Consider the following 19,829-nt stretch of genomic DNA (forward strand, 5'->3'; position numbering starts at 1 on the left):
CATAAAAAAGAAAAACATTCTAGTCTTCAAAAACCATCAGTATCTTCAATTATGGAAATTCCCATCAGAACTTATAATCACACTTTTATTTCAATTGGAGACAGGTAAATAAAACTCATTTTTAAAGTAAAAGGACCTGAATTATATCCCCAAATGGGGAAGTACTTCAACAATTCCTCCCGGAGAGAGGGAAAGAATTGTTGTTTTACATTAAGTCCCTGGAATTCCTGCCAATAGAATTTCAACTGCCTGAACCTCACTTCTAGCTTTCCATCTCAGCACAGGCCAAATCAAAGCCTGTACTTCTGAAAAACTCATCACTCTCCCAATAAAGCAATTTTACCAAAAACTGTAGATCCCTTTTTACTCTGAGCGCTGAAGGAGAAGTTGATAAGAGGGGACCATACAGAAGAAAGGCATACACTGAGATGGCTACTGCAGCTCCACTCTCAAATAGAACAATGAGAGACTGGTTTGTGATAAATTATAATATTCTTCCCATGCTAGAAAACTAGTGAAAGTCTATCTTTAAAAAGGGAAGCACCAATCTAGAGAGAAAAAAAAACTATATTTCAATACTCCAAAGAGAAGAGGTGAATGCTGTCATCCTGGTTATATGAATGCAACATAAATTATGCTATAATATACTCTCACTTTAGGTGTATAGTTATGGTTTATGTACATGTATATATTTCACTCTAAAACCATTCAAAAATATCTAATGATTATCAATTATGTACCAAACATTGTCAAGATACATGGATGAAAAATCAGTTCTGCCCTTAATGAAATTCTAGTCTCATGGTGAACAAACATTTAAATAAATACTGTAATCCCCTCAAAACCATCAGCAGGTTACTTTCTTTAAAGTATTTTGGCAAAATTAGTTTTCAAGATCAAGGTCTTGGGTAAAACAGAGGAAAAAAACTGGAGATAGACAAATATAAAAAGTGTGTAAAGAAAAACCCACCCATGTGTGCACACACACAATAGTAAATAAAACTTTTAAAAAGTGTGAGCTTAGAGACCTGATCTTGTAAGTGACCCTTTTCTTGTATCAACTGTGCAAGAAAAATGTGGTGACATTCAAAAAGCCTAAGTTAATCTTATGCAGCCATCTCTGTCCAGCAGTCATTTGGAGATATAAGCGCATATTTCCCTGGGCCTAGTCTTCCATCTGCATTAAATGATGGTAGAATACAACTAGATCTCCTCTGCCTGTGCTACCAGAGACCTACCAGCATATCTGTGGGAGTGGATGGCAGTAATGTTGTCTGGCTTTATCACCGAAAGGTAACAAAAGTAAACATCACATATGTTACACTGAGCAGATGTTAAAATGCTGGTTACAAATATAAACTGAAGTAATTCAAAAATGTGTCTGGCAAAACTGTAATAGTGGAGAAATCACAGTACAATATGGGAACTGCCATAAGATAGTAAGATTCATGCAAGTATCACCCAAATTCCCCTTTTTCTATGAAATGAAGCAATTTTTATACTGAGAATGAGAGACTGCTGGCTTTTTTTAAAAAAGACAGCTTAATTATAATGAAATAATGCATTTCTCTTCACTTTTGTTTCCCTTCCCAGATTATGTGAATACATTTCTCGTCTTTAACTGCAGAACAGCAATATGGCATTCTAACATCTATTTCCTATGAAAAATTGTGAGAAACAATCATCTAGGGAGGAAAAAAGATAGTTTCACTATCCATGCACAACTACTACTAACATTTTCACATTTCCTTCCAGCCTTTGTTCTGTCTGTAACATGTTTGTTTTACCTAATTTTGATCACATGAGACACTATTTTCATGGCAACATGACAGGTGATTACAGAATTCAAAACTTTGTCTAATCTAATAGATGCAAATAGTATTTAGTTGTTTGCGCTGTTTTAAGTACTACTAAAATTGACCATTTTTCACCATATTGTTATTGTAAATCAATTCAAGAAAGAATTAATAAATTGATATGTACCATGCTTTATTTATTTATTTTATTTTTGAGATGGAGTCTCGCTCTGTTGCCCAGGCTGGAGTACAGTGGCCCAATCTCAGCTCACTGCAACCTTTGCCTCCTGGGTTCAAGCAATTCTCTTGCCTCAGCCTCCCAAGTAGCTTGGATTACAAGTGCCCCCCCACCACGCCCAGCTTTTTTTTTTTTGTAATTTTAGTAGAGATGGGGTTTCATCATGTTGGCCAGGCTGATCTCAAACTCCTGACCTCAAGTGATCTGCCCACCTCGGCCTCCCAAAGTGCTAGGATTACAGACATGAGCCACCACGCCTGGCTTTTATATTTAAATACTAAGGCTGAAGAAAGAGAAGTGGTTAAGTAACAAAATATTCTTAAAAGGTAAAAGATAAGAGTATATTTCTACTTCTCAATGTTCAACATGTACCCAAAGACAGCACCCTTAAAAAATTCACCTCAATAGCATTAAAGAAGTTTTTTAAAGCAATTTAAATTAACAATAAAAGTCTTTGATTAATTGGAACATGACATAACAATTGCTATAAGAATTCAAAAAATATATATCAGATTGGGGTGCCCTGGAAAGGTTTTAGATGAGAAACAGAATTGAGCTGGTTCTTAAGCAAGGCTGAAGCCTGGGTGGAAAAAAAGACATCCAGAAACCAGAGAACAACTTAAAAAAGAGGTTTGGTTAAAGTAAACTTATAAACTGTTCAGGAAGGTGTGCCCTTTAAGTTAACAAGCAAGACAGACCTGGAAGAGTGGAGATGACAGCTAACATGATGGTAGAAGGTAATATGGTAGAAAGTAAGAAAATAGTAAACTTCAATGGAAAATAACTAAAATTCAAAGCCTAACCTTTGGGAAATTACCCTAAATATAGAGTTGAAGAAATCTGAAATGCTAAACAAGAAAAAGAAGAGCCAGGCAGTTCCAAGATGGCTGAATAGGAACAGCCCCAGTCTATAGCTCCCAGCGTGAGGGACGCAGAAGACGGGTAATTTCTGCATTTCCAAATGAGGTACTGGGTTCATCTCACTGGGGCATGTTGAACAGTGGGTGCAGGACAGCCGGTGCAGCCCATTGGGCAAGAGCCGAAGCAGGGTGAGGCATCGCCTCACCTGGGGAGCACAAGGGGTAAGGGAATTCCCTTTCCTTGCCAAGGAAAGCCGTGACAGACAGCACCTGGAAAACTGGGTCACTCCCACCCTAATACTGCGCTTTTCCAAGGGTCTTAGCAAACAGCACACCAGGAGATTATATCCGGCGCCTGGCTCAGAGGGTCCCACACCCATGGAGCCTCGCTCATTGTTAGCACAGCAGTCTGAGATCGAACTGCAAGGTGGCAGCGAGAGGGGCGCCCCCCATTGCTGAGGCTTGAGTAGGTAAACAAAGCAGCCTGGAAGCTCCAACTGGGTGGAGCCCACCACAGCTCAAGGAGGCCTGCCTGCCTCTGTAGACTCCACCTCTGGGGGCAGGGCATAGCTGAACAAAGGCAGCAGAAACCTCTGCAGATTTAAATGTCCCTGTCTGACAGCTTTGAAGTGAGTAATGGTTCTCCCAGCACAGAGTTTGAGATTTGAGAACAGAGAGACTGCCTCCTCAAGTGGGTCCCTGACCCCCAAGTAGCCTAACGGGGAGGCACTCCCCAGTAGGGGCAGACTGACACCTCACACGGCTGGGTACCCCTCTGAGACAAAGCTTCCAGAAGAATGATCAAGCAGCAACATTTGCTGTTCAGCAATATTCGATGTTCTGCAGCCTCCACTGCTGCTACCCAGGCAAACTGGGTCTGGAGTGGACCTTCAGCAAACTCCAACAGACCTGCAGCTGAAGGTCCTGTCGGTTAGAAGGAAAACTAACAAACAGAAAGGACATCCACACCAAAACCCCATCTGTACGGCACCATCATCAAAGACCAAAGGTAGATAAAACCACAAAGATGGGGAAAAAACAGAGCAGAAAAGCTGAAAATTCTAAAAATCTGAGCACCTCTCCTCCTCCAAAGGAACGCAGCTCCTCACCAGCAATGGAACAAAGCTGGACAGAGAATGACTTTGACGAGTTGAGAGAAGAAGGCTTCAGACGATCAAACTTCTCTGAGCTAAAGGAAGAAGTTCGAACCCAATGCAAAGAAGCTAAAAACCTTGAAAAAAGATTATAGACGAATGGATAACTAGAATACCCAGTGTAGAGGAGTCCTTAAATGACCTGATGGAATGGAAAACCATGGCATGAGAATTATGTGACGAATCCACAAGTTTCAGTAGCCGATTTGATCAACTAGAAGAAAGGGTATCAGTGATGGAAGATCAAATGAATGAAATGCAGCAAGAAGGGAAGTTTAGAAAAAAAAGGGCAAAAAGAAATGAACAAAGCCTCCAAGAAATATGGGACTATGTGAAAAGACCAAGTCTACATCTGATTGGTGTACCTGAAAGTGACGGGGAGAATGGAACCAAGTTGGAAAACACTCTGCAGGATATTATCCAGGAGAACTTCCCCAATCTAGCAAGGCAGGCCAACATTCAGATTCAGGAAATACAGAGAACACCACAAAGATACTCCTCGAGAAGAGCAACTCCAAGACACATAATTGGCAGATTCACCAAAGTTGAAATGAAGGAAAAAATGTTAAGGGCAGCCAGAGAGAAAGGTCGGGTTACCCTCAAAGGGAAGCCCATCAGACTAACAGCGGATCTCTCAGCAGAAACCCTACAAGCCAGAAGAGAGTGGGGGCCAATATTCAACATTCTTAAAGAAAAGAATTTTCAATCCAGAATTTCATATCCAGCCAAACTAAGCTTCATAAGTGAAGGAGAAATAAAATACTTTACAGACAAGCAAATGCTGAGAGATGCTGTCACCACCAGGCCTGCCCTAAAAGAGCTCCTGAAGGAAGCACTAAACATAGAAAGGAAAAACCGGTACCAGCCACTGCAAAAACATGCCAAATTGTAAAGACCATCGAGGCTAGGAAGAAACTGCATCAACTAACGAGCAAAACAGCCAGCTAACATCATAATGACAGGATCAAATTCACACATAACAATATTAACCTTAAATGTAACTAGGCTAAATGCTCCAATTAAATGACACAGACTGGCAAATTGGATAAAGAGTCAAGACCCATCAGTGTGCTGTCTTCAGGAGACCCATCTCACGTGCAGAGACATACATAGGCTCAAAATGAAGCGATGGAAGAAGATCTACCAAGCAAATGGAGAACAAAAAAAGGCAGGGGTTGCAATCCTAGTCTCTGATAAAACAGACTTTAAACCAACAAAGACCAAAAGAGGCAAAGAAGGCCATTACATGATGGTAAAGGGATCAATTCAACAAGAAGAGCTAAATATCTTAAATATATATGCACCCAATACAGGAAAACCCAGATTCATAAAGCAAGGCCTTAGAGATCTACAAAGAGACTTAGACTCCCACCCAACAATAATGGGAGATTTTAACACCCCACTGTCAACATTAGACAGATCAATGAGACAGAAAGTTAACAATGATATCCAGGAATTGAACTCAGCTCTGCACCAAGCAGACCTAAAAGACATCTACAGAACTCTCCACCCCAAATCAACAGAGTATACATTCTTCTCAGCACCAGATTGCACTTATTCCAAAACTGACCACATAGTTGGAAGTAAAGCTCTCCTCAGCAAACGTAAAAGAACAGAAATTATAACAAACTGTCTCTCAGACCACAGTGCAATCAAACTAGAACTCAGGATTAAGAAACTCACTCAAAACCACTCAACTACATGGAAACTGAACAACGTGCTCCTGAATGACTACTGGGTACATAACGAAATGAAGGCATGAATAAAGATGTTCTTTGAAACCAATGAAAACAAAGACACAACATACCAGAATCTCTGGGACACATTTAAAGCAGTGTGTAGAGTGAAATTTATAGCACCAAATGCCCACAAGAGAAAGCAGGAAAGATCTAAAATTGACACCCTAACATCACAATTAAAAGAACTAGAGAAGCAAGAGCAAACACATTCAAAAGCTAGCAGAAGGCAAGAAATAACTAAGATCAGAGCAGATTTGAAGGAGATAGAGACACGAAAAACCCTTTCGAAAATCAATGAATCCAGGAGCTGGTTTTTTGAAAAGATCAACAAAATTGATAGACTGCTAGCAAGACTAATAAAGAAGAAAAGAGAGAAGAATCAAATAGATGCAATAAAAAATGATAAAGAGGATATCACCACTGATCCCACAGAAATACAAACTACCATCAGAGAATACTATAAACACCTCTATGCAAATAAACTAGAAAATCTACAAGAAATGGATAAATTCCTGGACACATACACTCTCCCAAGACTAAACCAGGAAAAAGTTGAATCCCTGAATAGACCAATAACAGGCTCTGAAATTGAGGCAATAATTAATAGCCTACCAACCAATAAAAGTCCAGCACCAGAGGGATTCACAGTTGAATTCTAACAGAGGTACAAGGATGAGCTGGTACCATTCCTACTGAAACTATTCCAATCAACAGAAAAAGAGGGAATCCTCCCTAACTCATTTTATGAGGCCAGCATTGTCCTCATACCAAACCCTGACAGAGATACAACAAAAATAAGAGAATTTTAGACCAATATCCCTGATGAATACTGATGCAAAAATCCTCAATAAAATACTGGCAAACCGAATCCAGCAGCACATCAAAAAGCTTGTCCACCATGATCAAGTGGGTTTCATCCCTGGGATGCAAGGCTGGTTCAACATACACAAATCCATAAATGTAATCCAGCATATAAACACAACCAAAGACAAAAACCACATGATTATCTCAATAGATGCAGAAAAGGCCTTTGACAAAATTCAACAGCCCTTCATGCTAAAAAATCTCAATAAATTAGGTATTGATGGGACATATCTCAAAATAATAAGAGCTATTTATGACAAACCCACAGCCAATATCATATTGAATGGGCAAAAACGGGAAGCATTCCCTTCGAAAACTGGCACAAACAGGGATGCCCTCTCTCACCACTCCTATTCAACATAGTGTTGGAAGTTCTGGCCAGGGCAATCAGGCAGGAGAAGGAAATAAAGGGTATTCAATTAGGAAAAGAGGAAGTCAAATTGTCCCTGTTTGCGGATGACATGATTGTATATCCAGAAAACCCCATCGTCTCAGCCCAAAATCTCCTTAAGCTGATAAGCAACTCAGCAAACTCTCAGGATACAAAATCAATGTGCAAAAATCACAAGCATTCTTATACACCAATAACAGACAAACAGAGAGCCAAATCATCAGTGAACTTCCATTCACAATTGCTTCAAAGAGAATGAAATACCTAGGAATCCAACTTACAAGGGATATCAAGGACCTCTTCAAGGAGAACTACAAACCACTCCTCAACAAAATAAAAGAGGACACTAACAAATGGAAGAACATTCCATGCTCATGGACAGGAAGAATCAATATCATGAAAATGGCCATACTGCCCAAGGTAATTTATAGATTCAATGCCCTCCCCATCAAGTTACCAATGACTTTCTTCACAGAACTGGAAAAAACTACTTTAAAGTTCATATGGAACCAAAACAGAGCCCGCATCGCCAAGACAATCCTAAGCCAAAAGAACAAAGCTGGAGGCACCACGCTACCTGACTTCAAACTATACTAAAAGGTTACAGCATGGTGCTGGTACCAAAACAGAGATACAGACCAATGGAACAGAACAGAGCCCTCAGAAATAATACCACACATCTATAACCATCTGATCTTTGACAAACCTGACAAAAACAAGAAATGGGGAAAGGATTCCCTGTTTAATAAATAGTGCTGGGAAAACTGGCTAGCCATATGTAGAAGCTGAAACTGGATCCCTTCCTTACACCTTATACAAAAATTAATTCAAGATGGATTAAAGACTTAAATGTTAGACCTAAAACCATAAAAACCCTACAAGAAAACCTAGGCAATACCATTCAGGACATAGGCATGGGCAAGGACTTCATGGCTAAAACACCAAAAGCAATGGCAACAAAAGCCAAAATTGACAAATGGGATCTAACTAAACCAAAGAGCTTCTGCACAGCAAAAGAAACTACCATCAGAGTGGACAGGCAACCTACAGAGTGGGAGAAAATTTTTGCAATCCACTCATCGGACAAAGGGCTAATATCCAGAATCTACAAGGAACTCAAACAAATTTACAAGAAAAAAACAAACAACCCCATCAAAAACTGGGCAAAGGATGTGAACAGACATTTCTCAAAAGAAGACATTTATGCAGCCAAAAGACACATGAAAAAATGCTCATCATCACTGGCCATCAGAGAAATGCAAATCAAAACCACAATGAGATACCATCTCACACCAGTTAGAATGGCAATCATTAAAAAGTCAGGAAACAACAGGTGCTGGAGAGGATGTGGAGAAATAGGAACGCTTTTACACTGTTGATGGGACTGTTAACTAGTTCAACCATTGTGGAAGACAGTGTGGCAGTTCCTCAGGGATCTAGAACTAGAAATACCATTTGACCCAGCCATCCCATTACTGGGTGTATACCCAAAGGATTATAAATCATACCTCTATAAAGACACATGCACACATATGTTTACTGCGGCACTATTCACAATAGCAAAGACTTGGAACCAACCCAAATGTCCATCAATGATAGACTGGATTAAGAAAATGAGGCACATATACATCATGGAATACTATGCAGCCATAAAAAAGGATGAGTTCATGTCCTTTGTAGGGACATGGATGAAGCTGGAAACCATCACTCTGAGCAAACTATCGCAAGGATAGAAAACCAAACACCACATGTTCTCACTCATAGTTGGGAATTGAACAGTGAGAACACTTGGACACAGGAAGGGGAACATCACACACCAGGGCCTGTTGTAGGGTCAGGGGAGGAGGGAGGGATAGCATTAGGAGATATACCTAATGTAAATGACGAGTTAATGGGTGCAGCACACAAACATGGCACATGTATACATATGTAACAAACCTGCACGTTTTGCACATGTACCCTAGAACTTAAAGTATAATAAAAAAAGAAAAAAAAATGCACACAAACATGAAATCAGAATGTAGACTCACATATATCCCTTTTCAAAATCTCATTAAATAAATTGTGAATTATTTTTGTAATTAAACACTTTTTATTTTTAAATGCAAAAAAAAAAAAGAAAAAGAAAAAGAAGAGCCATCAAATCAGCAAGAAAAAACTTATGGTAGGCCGAATTAACAAAATGTAGCCAGGAGAGCCAGGCATGGTGGTGTGCACCTGTAGTCCCAGGTACTCCAGAGGCTGAGGCAGGAAGATATCCTGAGCCCAGACACTTGAGACTAGTCTGAGCAACACAAGGAGATGCTGTCTCAAAAAAGAAGCCCACTACCACCATTAATATTCTTTAAAAATTTTTGAATATGATATGAAACAGAGTAATACTATAAATTTTTTGCAGAAATAATAAATATCTACAGAAAATTTATTAACAATGTTTAGTAAAGAAGCCATGTACATAATAAAAAATTGCATTCTCTTATACTAACAACTAGGTAAAAATTAACACAAGAAGGAACCCCATAAGAACAACAAAAGTTATAAAATGCTTAAACTGAGCAAGAGTTTATGTAACAAAATTGTTTTACAATACTGTAATTTAACAAATTGATCAATATAAGAAATCACTCAAATAAATGGAAGAAGAACATGTTTCCTTATGAAATAGGTAAATATGGTAAAAATGTCAATTCCTTTTTAGTTAATGCCTATATTTCTTGGAATATTAGTCAAACTATCAAATTTGTTGACAAAGTAAATCAAAACTTAATCTCAAAGAATATGTTGTCAAATATCCTAAAAAAAAAACATGGAAGAGACAAGGCATTGTCGCCTTTCTTGACATATTTATTACAAAGTACCAATCATTAAAACCCTAGTGTACTATCACGAATTTAGAAAAGGAGATTGATGTAAAAAGTAGGAGCCCCAGAAAAAAATCTAATTATATGGAGTTTAATGTATGCTAAATTAGATATCACCAAGCCAAAGGATTGGGAAGAATTACTTGAAAAATAATTAGGGATCACCATAGGATACTTTCAACTTAAACCTATACCTTATTGTATAAAATATGCTATAGTAGTGATAAATTTTAAAACCAACTTATCAAAGTAGAGACAGATATGAAAACTGAGCATTTCTTAGGTTTCTGTAAAGATACTAATTTACCTCAAGCTTTGCTGCAAAAGTAGGAGAAAACACAAAGCTGAAAAAGAGAAGATCCAAAGATCTGATTATGCAAAAAATGTAGAAAGTCTCCACACACCATTAAATAACTAAAGAAAAGGAAGAGTTGCCTTAAATTTTTAGCTGTTCTTTATAAAACCAGTCTAAGAAGGAAGAACTGAAGACCATTAGCCTGCGTCAATACAATCAAAGTTTAGTACTGTATTTTTTTTTACCCTAATTCCTATTAGAGGTAGTATCCAGAATTTTCCACTCTAAGGAAAGTTCCAGCGTGACTACTCAAGGTCCCAATAGGAAAGAGATGGGATACTCAAAATGGGATAACATGGAGGGTTTCTTTACAGGAGAATGATTTACAAGGTGTGGGTGAAGAGAAACTGTTAGGGATGGGAAGCAGGCCTGGGTTAGCAGCAGCTGAGTTGTTACCACTCTAGGCTGGAAAAGAAGAGATGAAGAGCAGTTACTGAAACCCCAGGAATAGTCACACAAGTGGTTGCTTTATGGGGAGCATGAGCTTTGGCTCAGGAACATGGCCCACTTCAGATGCCCCTGCAAGGTAAGAGCCAGGGGAATGAACATTTTGACTTCTCTTTCCTCCCTCTGCTTCTGTCAGGCTCTCCATGGACCAAACTCAACTACGGCCATCCACATGGGAAAGCCTCTGGAGCAGAAAGCAGGACGGAGGAGGGTGGAAAATGGGTCTAGAAAAGCAAATGAAAAATATCTGGTACAATGAGATAAGCTCGTTGTGTGTCCATCCTCATGAACGCTTTCTGCCCAAGTTCTGGTTTGCAGCTGCTTTCTTGCCTGCTTCAAGTTCTGGTTTGCAGCTGTGTTCTTGCCAGTTTCAACCCTGCCCTGAAATCCAGTACCAGGACCTTGACAATCTGATGCCTTCTCCTATTTCCTCTTTAACCACCACAAAGACTTTGATGCTTAATATCAAAACCAAAAATTCAAGAATAATCCAAGTGACCAACAATATGACAATATAGAAATGATCATTAAGCTATTATAAAGGCCAATGTAGAAAATGCTTACAGTATTGTATAAGAAAAACAAATGTCATATTTTTATTATGTTAGAGTTATAAGCATGTGAACAATATATGGGTTAAATAAAAAATGGAAAGTTGACAGTAAAAATTGGTATATTTTAATATATACTAGAAATTCAAAGATAATTATGCCACAAAATATAGCTAGAAGGTGTAAAGGAGGGAGGAAGAAGACAAGAAAGGAAAAGAAAACCCTTGCCTACACTATCCACTAAGGGCCCAAGCAATGCTTAGGTTGAGGACAACATGATTTTGCTCTAAGGAAAATTAAAGGAAATAAGCTAGGGAGCTTTCAAAGCCTTTCAGTGACCACAATACTAGGAAAATGTTTTTAAAAAGGAACTACAATGAGGGCAGAAATCAAAACAAACTATGCAGAAGAAGACACAAGGGAAAAAATGCTTTAATCTCATATAATTAAGGTACTTAAGAGATTGTGTTGATTTTCAGAATTAGCTTAGGATACCGAAGCTGGAAAAACAAAAGGCTTCATTAAAAGGAGCAATGCTTTCTGTGAATACCAGATAACTCTCATTTTTGAATGAATGCTAGACAAATCATAAGAGTTTTTTTTTTTTTTTTGGCTTTCCTAATGTAATCACATAGTAGTTGAAATTTCTCCTCAACAATATATAAGGATGGAGATAGAAAGCTACAGGACTTAATTACACTTATATCTGCCACAGTGGAAAAAAGCTATCAAAACAGCATCAAAATGATAAGTTTAGGACGACTGACTGACCAATTACTTTGACCTATGGGGTGTCACTGTCTGTCAAAAAGCTATAACCAGCTTTTGGCATGAGGGGATATTTGAAACAAATAGTGAGATCACAACTTAAGATGTACTAGTACTTAATGATAATGGACAGTAACCCCAGCACAGCAAACAATGCGTGTGTGAGTTCTCAAACAATGAGTCCAGTTCTTTAGGAAGCTATGACATTATCATGCCAGATTGTGACATTTGACAAAAGAAAGGTAATTTCACCATAAAACTGAGCAGTCTGACAAGAGAGACTGGGGAATGCCTGACTTGAAATTGCACACTGATGAGAACACAAGATCCAGAAAAAAGGAGAGTTGACTAATGAAGAGATGGTAAAGAGGACCATGGGTCTAGCAGCAGATCTGAAATGGACAGATGAGTCTACACGATGAAATGGCAGGCAAGGGTCAACAGGAGGCAAAAGTGCAAAGTGAAGACAGGATCCAGGTGAGGACCAGCATACTTAGAAGGCATTGTGAGCAGAGAGGCCCAACAAAAAGGGAAGCAAAGAATTCAAGATGAGTACCTATTGAGGCTGAAAAGAAACTGGGATAACCAGCAGAGACATGATCACAGACGAGTTAGATAGGAATCCAGTTTCCAGGCAACTCGGCACCAAGGTGAGCACAGGACCAAACACAAGCCCCAGCCACAGTGAGTCTGTAGCCTTCTGCTTCCAGAAGCTCCTCATATGGCCCCACTAGGGACAGGACGAGCCCCGCCTGGAGGTGAGACTGAAGTTACAGGTTGGGGTTAACTGTTACAAGGCAAGAGGCAAAGAACTAGGCAAACAGGAACACAATCCAGATGTAACTACCTTGGATTTCACATTTATATGAAAATTTATCCTTTAAAATTAGTGGTAATCACGCCCTTTCATAGTTTTAAAGTTAAAACAAACATCCCGCTTGCCCTTGACTCCAAATGAGATACTCAATATTATGTTAAAAATCAGGATTCTTTGTTCACCGCTAAAACTCTTATTTCCAGGAGATGAATCACCTAAACAACATATCTTTTCAATATCACTTTTTACAAGAGTTTCCTTCTCAAAGAACATCTATAATATTCAAACTGTGAGAGGAATTAAAAATATCATGGGATATCCTGTTTTATCACATTAATGCACAGGAAACATTTTAGAAGACTGGCACTCAAATATTAGCACAGAAAACAATATTGCTTAGCTATAAAGACACATGCACACGTATGTTTATTGCGGCACTATTCACAATAGCAAAGACTGGGAACCAACCCAAATGTCCAACAATGATAGACTGGATTAAGAAAATGTGGCACATATACACCATGGAATACTATGCAGCCATAAAAAATGATGAGTTCATGTCCTTTGTAGGGACATGGATGAAATTGGAAATCATCATTCTCAGTAAACTATCGCAAGGACAAAAAACCAAACACCGCATGTTCTCACTCACAGATGGGGATTGAACAATGAGAACACATGGACACAGGAAGGGGAACATCACACTCTGGGGACTGTTGTGGGGTGGGGGGAAGGGGGAGGGATAGCATTAGGAGATATACCTAATGCTAAATGGCGAGTTAATGGGTGCAGCACACCAGCATGGCACATGTATACATATGTAACTAACCTGCACATTGTGCACATGTACCCTAAAACTTAAAGTATAATAATAATAATAAAAAAAAAGAAAAGTCTTTTTAAAAATACATCTATAGTAATGTATCCTAAGTTACATAACTTATGCTCAGGGGCTCAGGTATAACGTATACAATCAAGAGTTTATCCAAAGTCACATCAAATAAAGGACAGGAAATCCAGGAAGTCCGATGTGATTTAAAAGGTCAGGCAAATATTTAAGTTTCAGAGACAAAGTGAGTGGGGAGGATTCACATAAGGCTTAAGAGATTGAGCAAACCTTGGATGTAAAGATAGACATGTGGCTTAAAACAACAGCAAAATGAAAAAAGGTAAAAAAAAAAAAAAATCATTTTATTCTAAGGCTCCTTTTTTTGCATTTTTCCCCCTAGTTTTTAATCATCCTATAAGCTTATACTACAGGCAAGATCAAGATGCTTTTGAAAGACTTAAAACTTCAAATAAGGCTTCCTAGTCACTATTCCCTGCTGATAAGCCAAATAAATAACCTACATTCTCTATCACAAATCCCAGAAATGAGGGAGAAAGGGGGATATTGTCATCAGTCAGAAGCAGGATAATGAACATAAAAGATCTGAGGTGATAAATACTTTTCTCTCATGTCCATGAAGTGGTGGCTCAGCAAATTGCCCCCACCCATCATCGGGCCCAGGTGTGTGTGTGCTAAGATGTGACCCCTGAAGAAGGGACCCAGGACTCATTCTAAGAGCAACCTCACACAAAGCAGCTTCTTGCCTCTTCTTGCCTAGCATGAGATGGTCTCAAAAGAAAATGGGTAAAGATTTGATGTCAGATAAAAACCAACACAAGTGTGGCACTACCAGCAACACAAAGCCAGAGTTGGATGCTCTCAGGAAGAAATCTTCCAAAAACAATGGCAATGAAAACTGGAAAACATCCACACAAGAGAGTTAACTTTAAACTCTTGCCAACCCCAGAGTATGCAAATGCCACACGGCATCAGTCTTTCTTGAGTGGCACTGCCCTATCTCCATTCTCCTCGCTACATCCCCTCAGGAGTCACACACCAGGCCAGAAAGCTTGGGTTGAAAAGCCCTCCACATCAGCTATCCCACTGCAGGCTTCCAGCCTACAGCAGGCTCACATGCACAGGGGAGAGTCTTCAACTTTAAATGGAGTTTGGGCTTTTAACTATGACATAGCACAGGACATGAATTATTGAAATGAGTCTTTTGGGGGCTACAAGCAACAGGAGAACTTGATAAATTGTCCATATTATTAACCAGGCAAAGTTATGGCACCAATCTGAGATTCCATCCAAAAGGAAAGGTTGGTCAAAAAGTACTAAAAGGGATAGAGAGGGAAACACAAAATGGCGTTATGATTGCTCATCAACACTGTGGTCCCTCATTCAACACAATGGTTAAAATCACATCAAAGAGGAAAACTGAAGCATCTATGTATTCTAAAAATTAAGGAGTAACAAAATATGATGAGTTCTGGCTGTTTATCTGTAAGATTTCACAGTTAAAATTCTAAAACATTTATTGTAACGCAGGGTACTAAATGGCAAACATTGCATCTTACATATTCCATTTAGCCATATTAAAATTAAAGTGCTAAGGATGTTCAAATATTAAGTGATAAAGGTATTACAAAATCTAGTAAGCAAGGTTTATTCATCTCTACTCCAAGGAATAAAAAGATATAAAACTGATTTAACAACCCAGTACAAGAAAAATAGCTGGAAAGATTGTACACTAAATTGCAAACTAACGCAAAAGGTATAAATCTCTGATATAACAAGAAAATCATTGTAAATACTTTACAACTTTTGCAAGTTTTTATGACTGTGCTTTGTACATTTCAAAAGTAAACTTTAGGCTGAATTTGGTTAGCTACAAAAGTGGTGTTACACAGGCAAACTAAAGCCAAGAATGAGGTATTTGAAATGCCACCTCAGATTATTTAATTGAACTATATATTTGTATCCAGATTCAGCATTAAAATTAATATACAGATAAAGGAATTGCAATATTAGTTATAAAGCAGAAGACTACGTTGTGGCAACTCTTTAAGTATAGGAGCCAATAATTTTAAGGAAGAGGCTGCCCAGTTATTTACATCTCGATAAGGAGCAAGGAAGAGTGAACAGGCTGAGCACAGAAAAATGAGGTCCCAGGAAACAAAACACAAAAGTACTAAAGCTGATTAAGTGGTACGGACAATAACAGCTCTCTTTCACTTCCTGAGATGATCTTCAAGCTGGCACCACTCCCTTATAGAAGTATGCCATGCTGTGCATGACCCTGCAGCAAATCTCTACCAAAAGTTTCTTAGTGTGGCTAGTAGCCAAAGCTGGAGTGCTTATTAAAATGCAGATTCCTATGCCTCATACCAAACCTACTGACCCAGTATGCCTGGCAGCAGATCCAAGAACATGCATTTTAAAGGACTCTACTGGTGACTTTACGCACGTTAGAGTTTGAAAGCCACTGCTCTAATCACCTCAATTGTCTCCCTTCTCCATTATTCTTCACATTCATACCTTTTTTTTTCTTTTTTGAGATGGAGTCTTGCTGTGTTGTCCAGGCTGGAGTGCAGTGGCACAATCTCAGCTCACTGCAACCTCCGCCTCCTGGGTTCAAGCAATTCTCCTATCTTGGCCTCTCAAGTAGCTGGGACTACAGGCTCATGCCACCATACTCAGCTAATTTTTGTATTTTTACTAGAGACAGGGTTTTGCCATGTTGGCCAGGCTGGTCTAGAACTCTTGAGCTCAAGCAATCCTCCCTCCTCAGCCTCCCAGAGTGCTAGGATTACAGGCATGAGCCACCGTGCCCAGCCTGTATTCATCTCTTCTAATCTAGCTCAACACTCAACTCTTGTTAGGAATCTGTGATAAACTCCTTTCAACTCTGATGAGTCTTTTACTTTCTTCAATAATTATGTGTTCAGCTCTGTATCTTTGGCCATTTTATTGTATTGTTCTCATACCATTAGTTTGTTACATAAAAATGGCCAAAACATACAAAGCCTTTGCTGTAGCTACTTAGATTTTTTTTTTTCTTGTCATCATTAACAACAGTTCTATGGAAAAGATACTAAGCTTATGGCCATGGGAAAACTTAGATTTTCCAAAGTAAATTTGCCTTAGCTCACATTTCTAGAAAATTGTGAAGATTCAATGCAAAGCCACACAGTCTTATTGGTTACTGCTCTGAACTCATACTTAGATTTTAATCTCCTTAATGCAAATTGTTTCACATATGGAAAGGAACAAAAAATACAATAGGAGTAGTCGTGGTTAGAATGGTTGATAGTATGTATTAAAGTACTTGCTAAACAAATGTGGTTGAAAGCAATACGGTAGCAAAGCCAATAAAACCTCATTCTATATGAAAACAGCAATATTAGGTGGGAACAAAAGAAAACTAATCTTCTAGAGCAACTGCATGGTGATTTGCCAGGACAGAAGGTTTGAACCTGATCTCATTAGAACACTCAACTCTTTGCCTATGGCTAAGTTTCACCATCATACTCAATATTTTACCTATAGCTAATGTCTTAATCTTATTAGAATACTCAACATTTTGCCTTTAGCTAAGGTCTTGTAGTTTTAGGAATGTCTCTGATAAAAGCAATGCTCTTACTCTCAAGCCTAGCAACCAGCATAACTAAGAGAGGAGTATCCAGTAAGGCAGTGTTGCAGGAAGACAAACCCTTCCTCTGCGACAGAGCCCACAGAGGTCACTGCTGGAACAATGGGGAAAGGAGAAACTGAATCTCTCCTCAATTGCAAACGAAAGATTCAAGAGGAAATAGGGCCCTCCTTAAATTGGCAAACACTTGCATAGCCTCCTAGGGAAGAGCCCATTTATCTACAGGCTACCATGGCCAGGTCTAGGCTGAGTGTTCTCGCAGTGGAGGAGCCAGGACCCCCAAAGCCTCTAACATATTCAAGATCAGATGCTATCAGTATCTGTCTCTGGTTGGTGAAAAATAAAGAACTTTTATAAAGCTAAGAAGGATCAGATACTAGAAAGAGGCAAAATTGCGATTCAAACATATGCCACAGCCTCAAATGCCTGTTTTTTCCCCATTATATTGTGTTTCATTCTCTCATTCAGAGGTTACTTCAGGTTAAAATAAGTATTTCCACGTTAATGGACTGTATTAATATCTTGCATCTGTGTGTAAAATGCCATGACGTCGCTGAATTTTTCCCCAAGAGTTTCAGACACCTAAGTAACCGGCAGCTTCAAGCAACTCACATGAAATAAGGAAGACGGGAAAGGGAGAGGAACTACATCTAGGAACCTGGGGATTTACACAGAAAAGCTATCTTTCTGAAGACTTTACTAAGAAAAAAAATGCTCCTGAAGTATTTTGGAACAGCTTTTCATATTCTATTAAGAGTTTTCATGCAAAGGCGTGAAACCAGCTTTCCAAAGTCCCAGGCAGGTTAATGAACAATTACTAAACCTTTCAATCTTCTGATTCTAAAGTTTCCATTTGAAGACTAAGGGCAAAATTCAACCTAAACTTAGTCTCCTTACTAAACTATACACGGACAACTCAGAAATTTGTATTTATATCAAAGATTAGCTTAAGCATGTTGATTGCCCACTATTTTTCATAAACACAAACCTGACTAATGTTTATCAAAAAATTTTAAGCTTCGTTTACAAAGAACATTGGAACATTCTGAACCTCTCCTCAATCTGTAAAATATCTGGAGGAAACTATTTTTTCACTTATATTTAATTTGCTTAGTCAAAAATCACCAAAAAACATTTTAATTTGCATTTTACCAAGCCTCTTTTAAAATATACTTAGGGCATAGAAGAATTCTGAAAGCTTGGTTATTTGTACTCAGAACATCAGAAATGCCACTGCCATAGATTTCCAAGGACGTTTCCTTGGTAAAGTCACAAAGTTCATCAACTCTGGAGCTTCTCAGTCTCTGCGGTCCCCAGCTGTCGGCAACATCTTTATCACCTACTCACACTTTCCAAGCAAAGTGAAAACAGACTCTGTGCATTAAGGAATGTTGATTTAACAAATTGTTATTAAGCATTTATATGTTTACTACTGTAGCCAGCTGCTATGGCTGCTATAAAAGAGGCATTTGATTGGGTCTTTGCGTTCAAGGAGCTTTTAATTTAAAATGCCAATACTATTTCTCAGTAGAAGCTCCAACAATGGTCAGTAAAAACTCTGTCCCCAAGCCAGCCCCCAGCCCTCTCCCTTTACATCATCCCTCAGCACCATCAACTATGATGAGTTTCCCACCATGGTGTTTCCTTCTGGGCAGATCTCAAGCCAGGCCTCAGCTTTGGCCCCAGCCCCTGCCCCAGCCATGGCATCAGCTCTGGCCCAGGCCCCAGCTCCTGGCCCAGTACTAGCCCGAGGCTTTCCTCAAGCTATGGGCCCACCTGCCCCCAAGTCTGCCCAGGCTGGGGAAGGGACAGAAGGCCCTGCTGCATCTGCAGTTTGATGATGAAGACCTGGGGGCCTTGCTTGGCAACAGCACAGACCCAGCCGTGTTCACAGACCTGGCATCCGTCAACAACTCCGAGTTTCAGCAGCTCCTAACCAAGGCGTATCTGTGGCTTCCCACACAACTAAGCCCATGCTGATAGAGTACCCTGAGGCTATAACTCACCTAGTGACAGGGGCCCAGAGGCCCCCTGACCCAGCTCCTGCTCCACTGGGGGCCCCAGGACTCCCCAGCAGCCTCCTTTCAGGGGATGAAGACTTCTCCTCCAACGCAGACATGGACTTCTCAGCCCTGCTGTGTCAGATCACCTCCTAGGGGGGTGACGCCTTCCCTCCCCAGAGCACTGGGTTGCAGTGGATTGAATCCCTCCCAAAGCACTTATGGATTCTTCTGAGGTGTGCTCCAACTGCCCCCAGCTTTGGAGATGTCTTCCTTGTGGCGGGGGAGTGGGGAGCACATTTTATTCTTTTATTGGCAATATCTGTATCTCTCCCTCTTTTTGGAGGTGCTTAAGCAGAAGTATTAACGTCTCTGGAAAGGAGGGAGCTGGGGAAACTCAAACTCTTTCTTCCACTATCCTTATGGTCAGCTCCCTTCTCTGTAGGGAACTCTGGGGTCCCCCATCCCCATCCTCCAGCTTCTAGTACTCTCCTAGAGAGAAGAGCA

General features: G+C 39.5%; 1 protein-coding gene and 1 pseudogene across 5 annotated transcripts in view; one reads left to right on the plus strand and one right to left on the minus strand.

Moving 5' to 3' along the window:
• Positions 1-19,829, minus strand: part of CADPS2 (calcium dependent secretion activator 2) — a 567,381-nt gene that overhangs the window by 511,669 nt on the left and 35,883 nt on the right. The gene's annotated exons all lie outside the window — the stretch shown is intronic.
• Positions 12,621-19,478, plus strand: LOC134739910 (transcription factor p65-like; annotated as a pseudogene).

The sequence above is a fragment of the Pongo pygmaeus genome, chromosome 6, assembly GCF_028885625.2.
Source record: "Pongo pygmaeus isolate AG05252 chromosome 6, NHGRI_mPonPyg2-v2.0_pri, whole genome shotgun sequence".
In the NCBI taxonomy this organism is placed as follows: domain Eukaryota; kingdom Metazoa; phylum Chordata; class Mammalia; order Primates; family Hominidae; genus Pongo; species Pongo pygmaeus.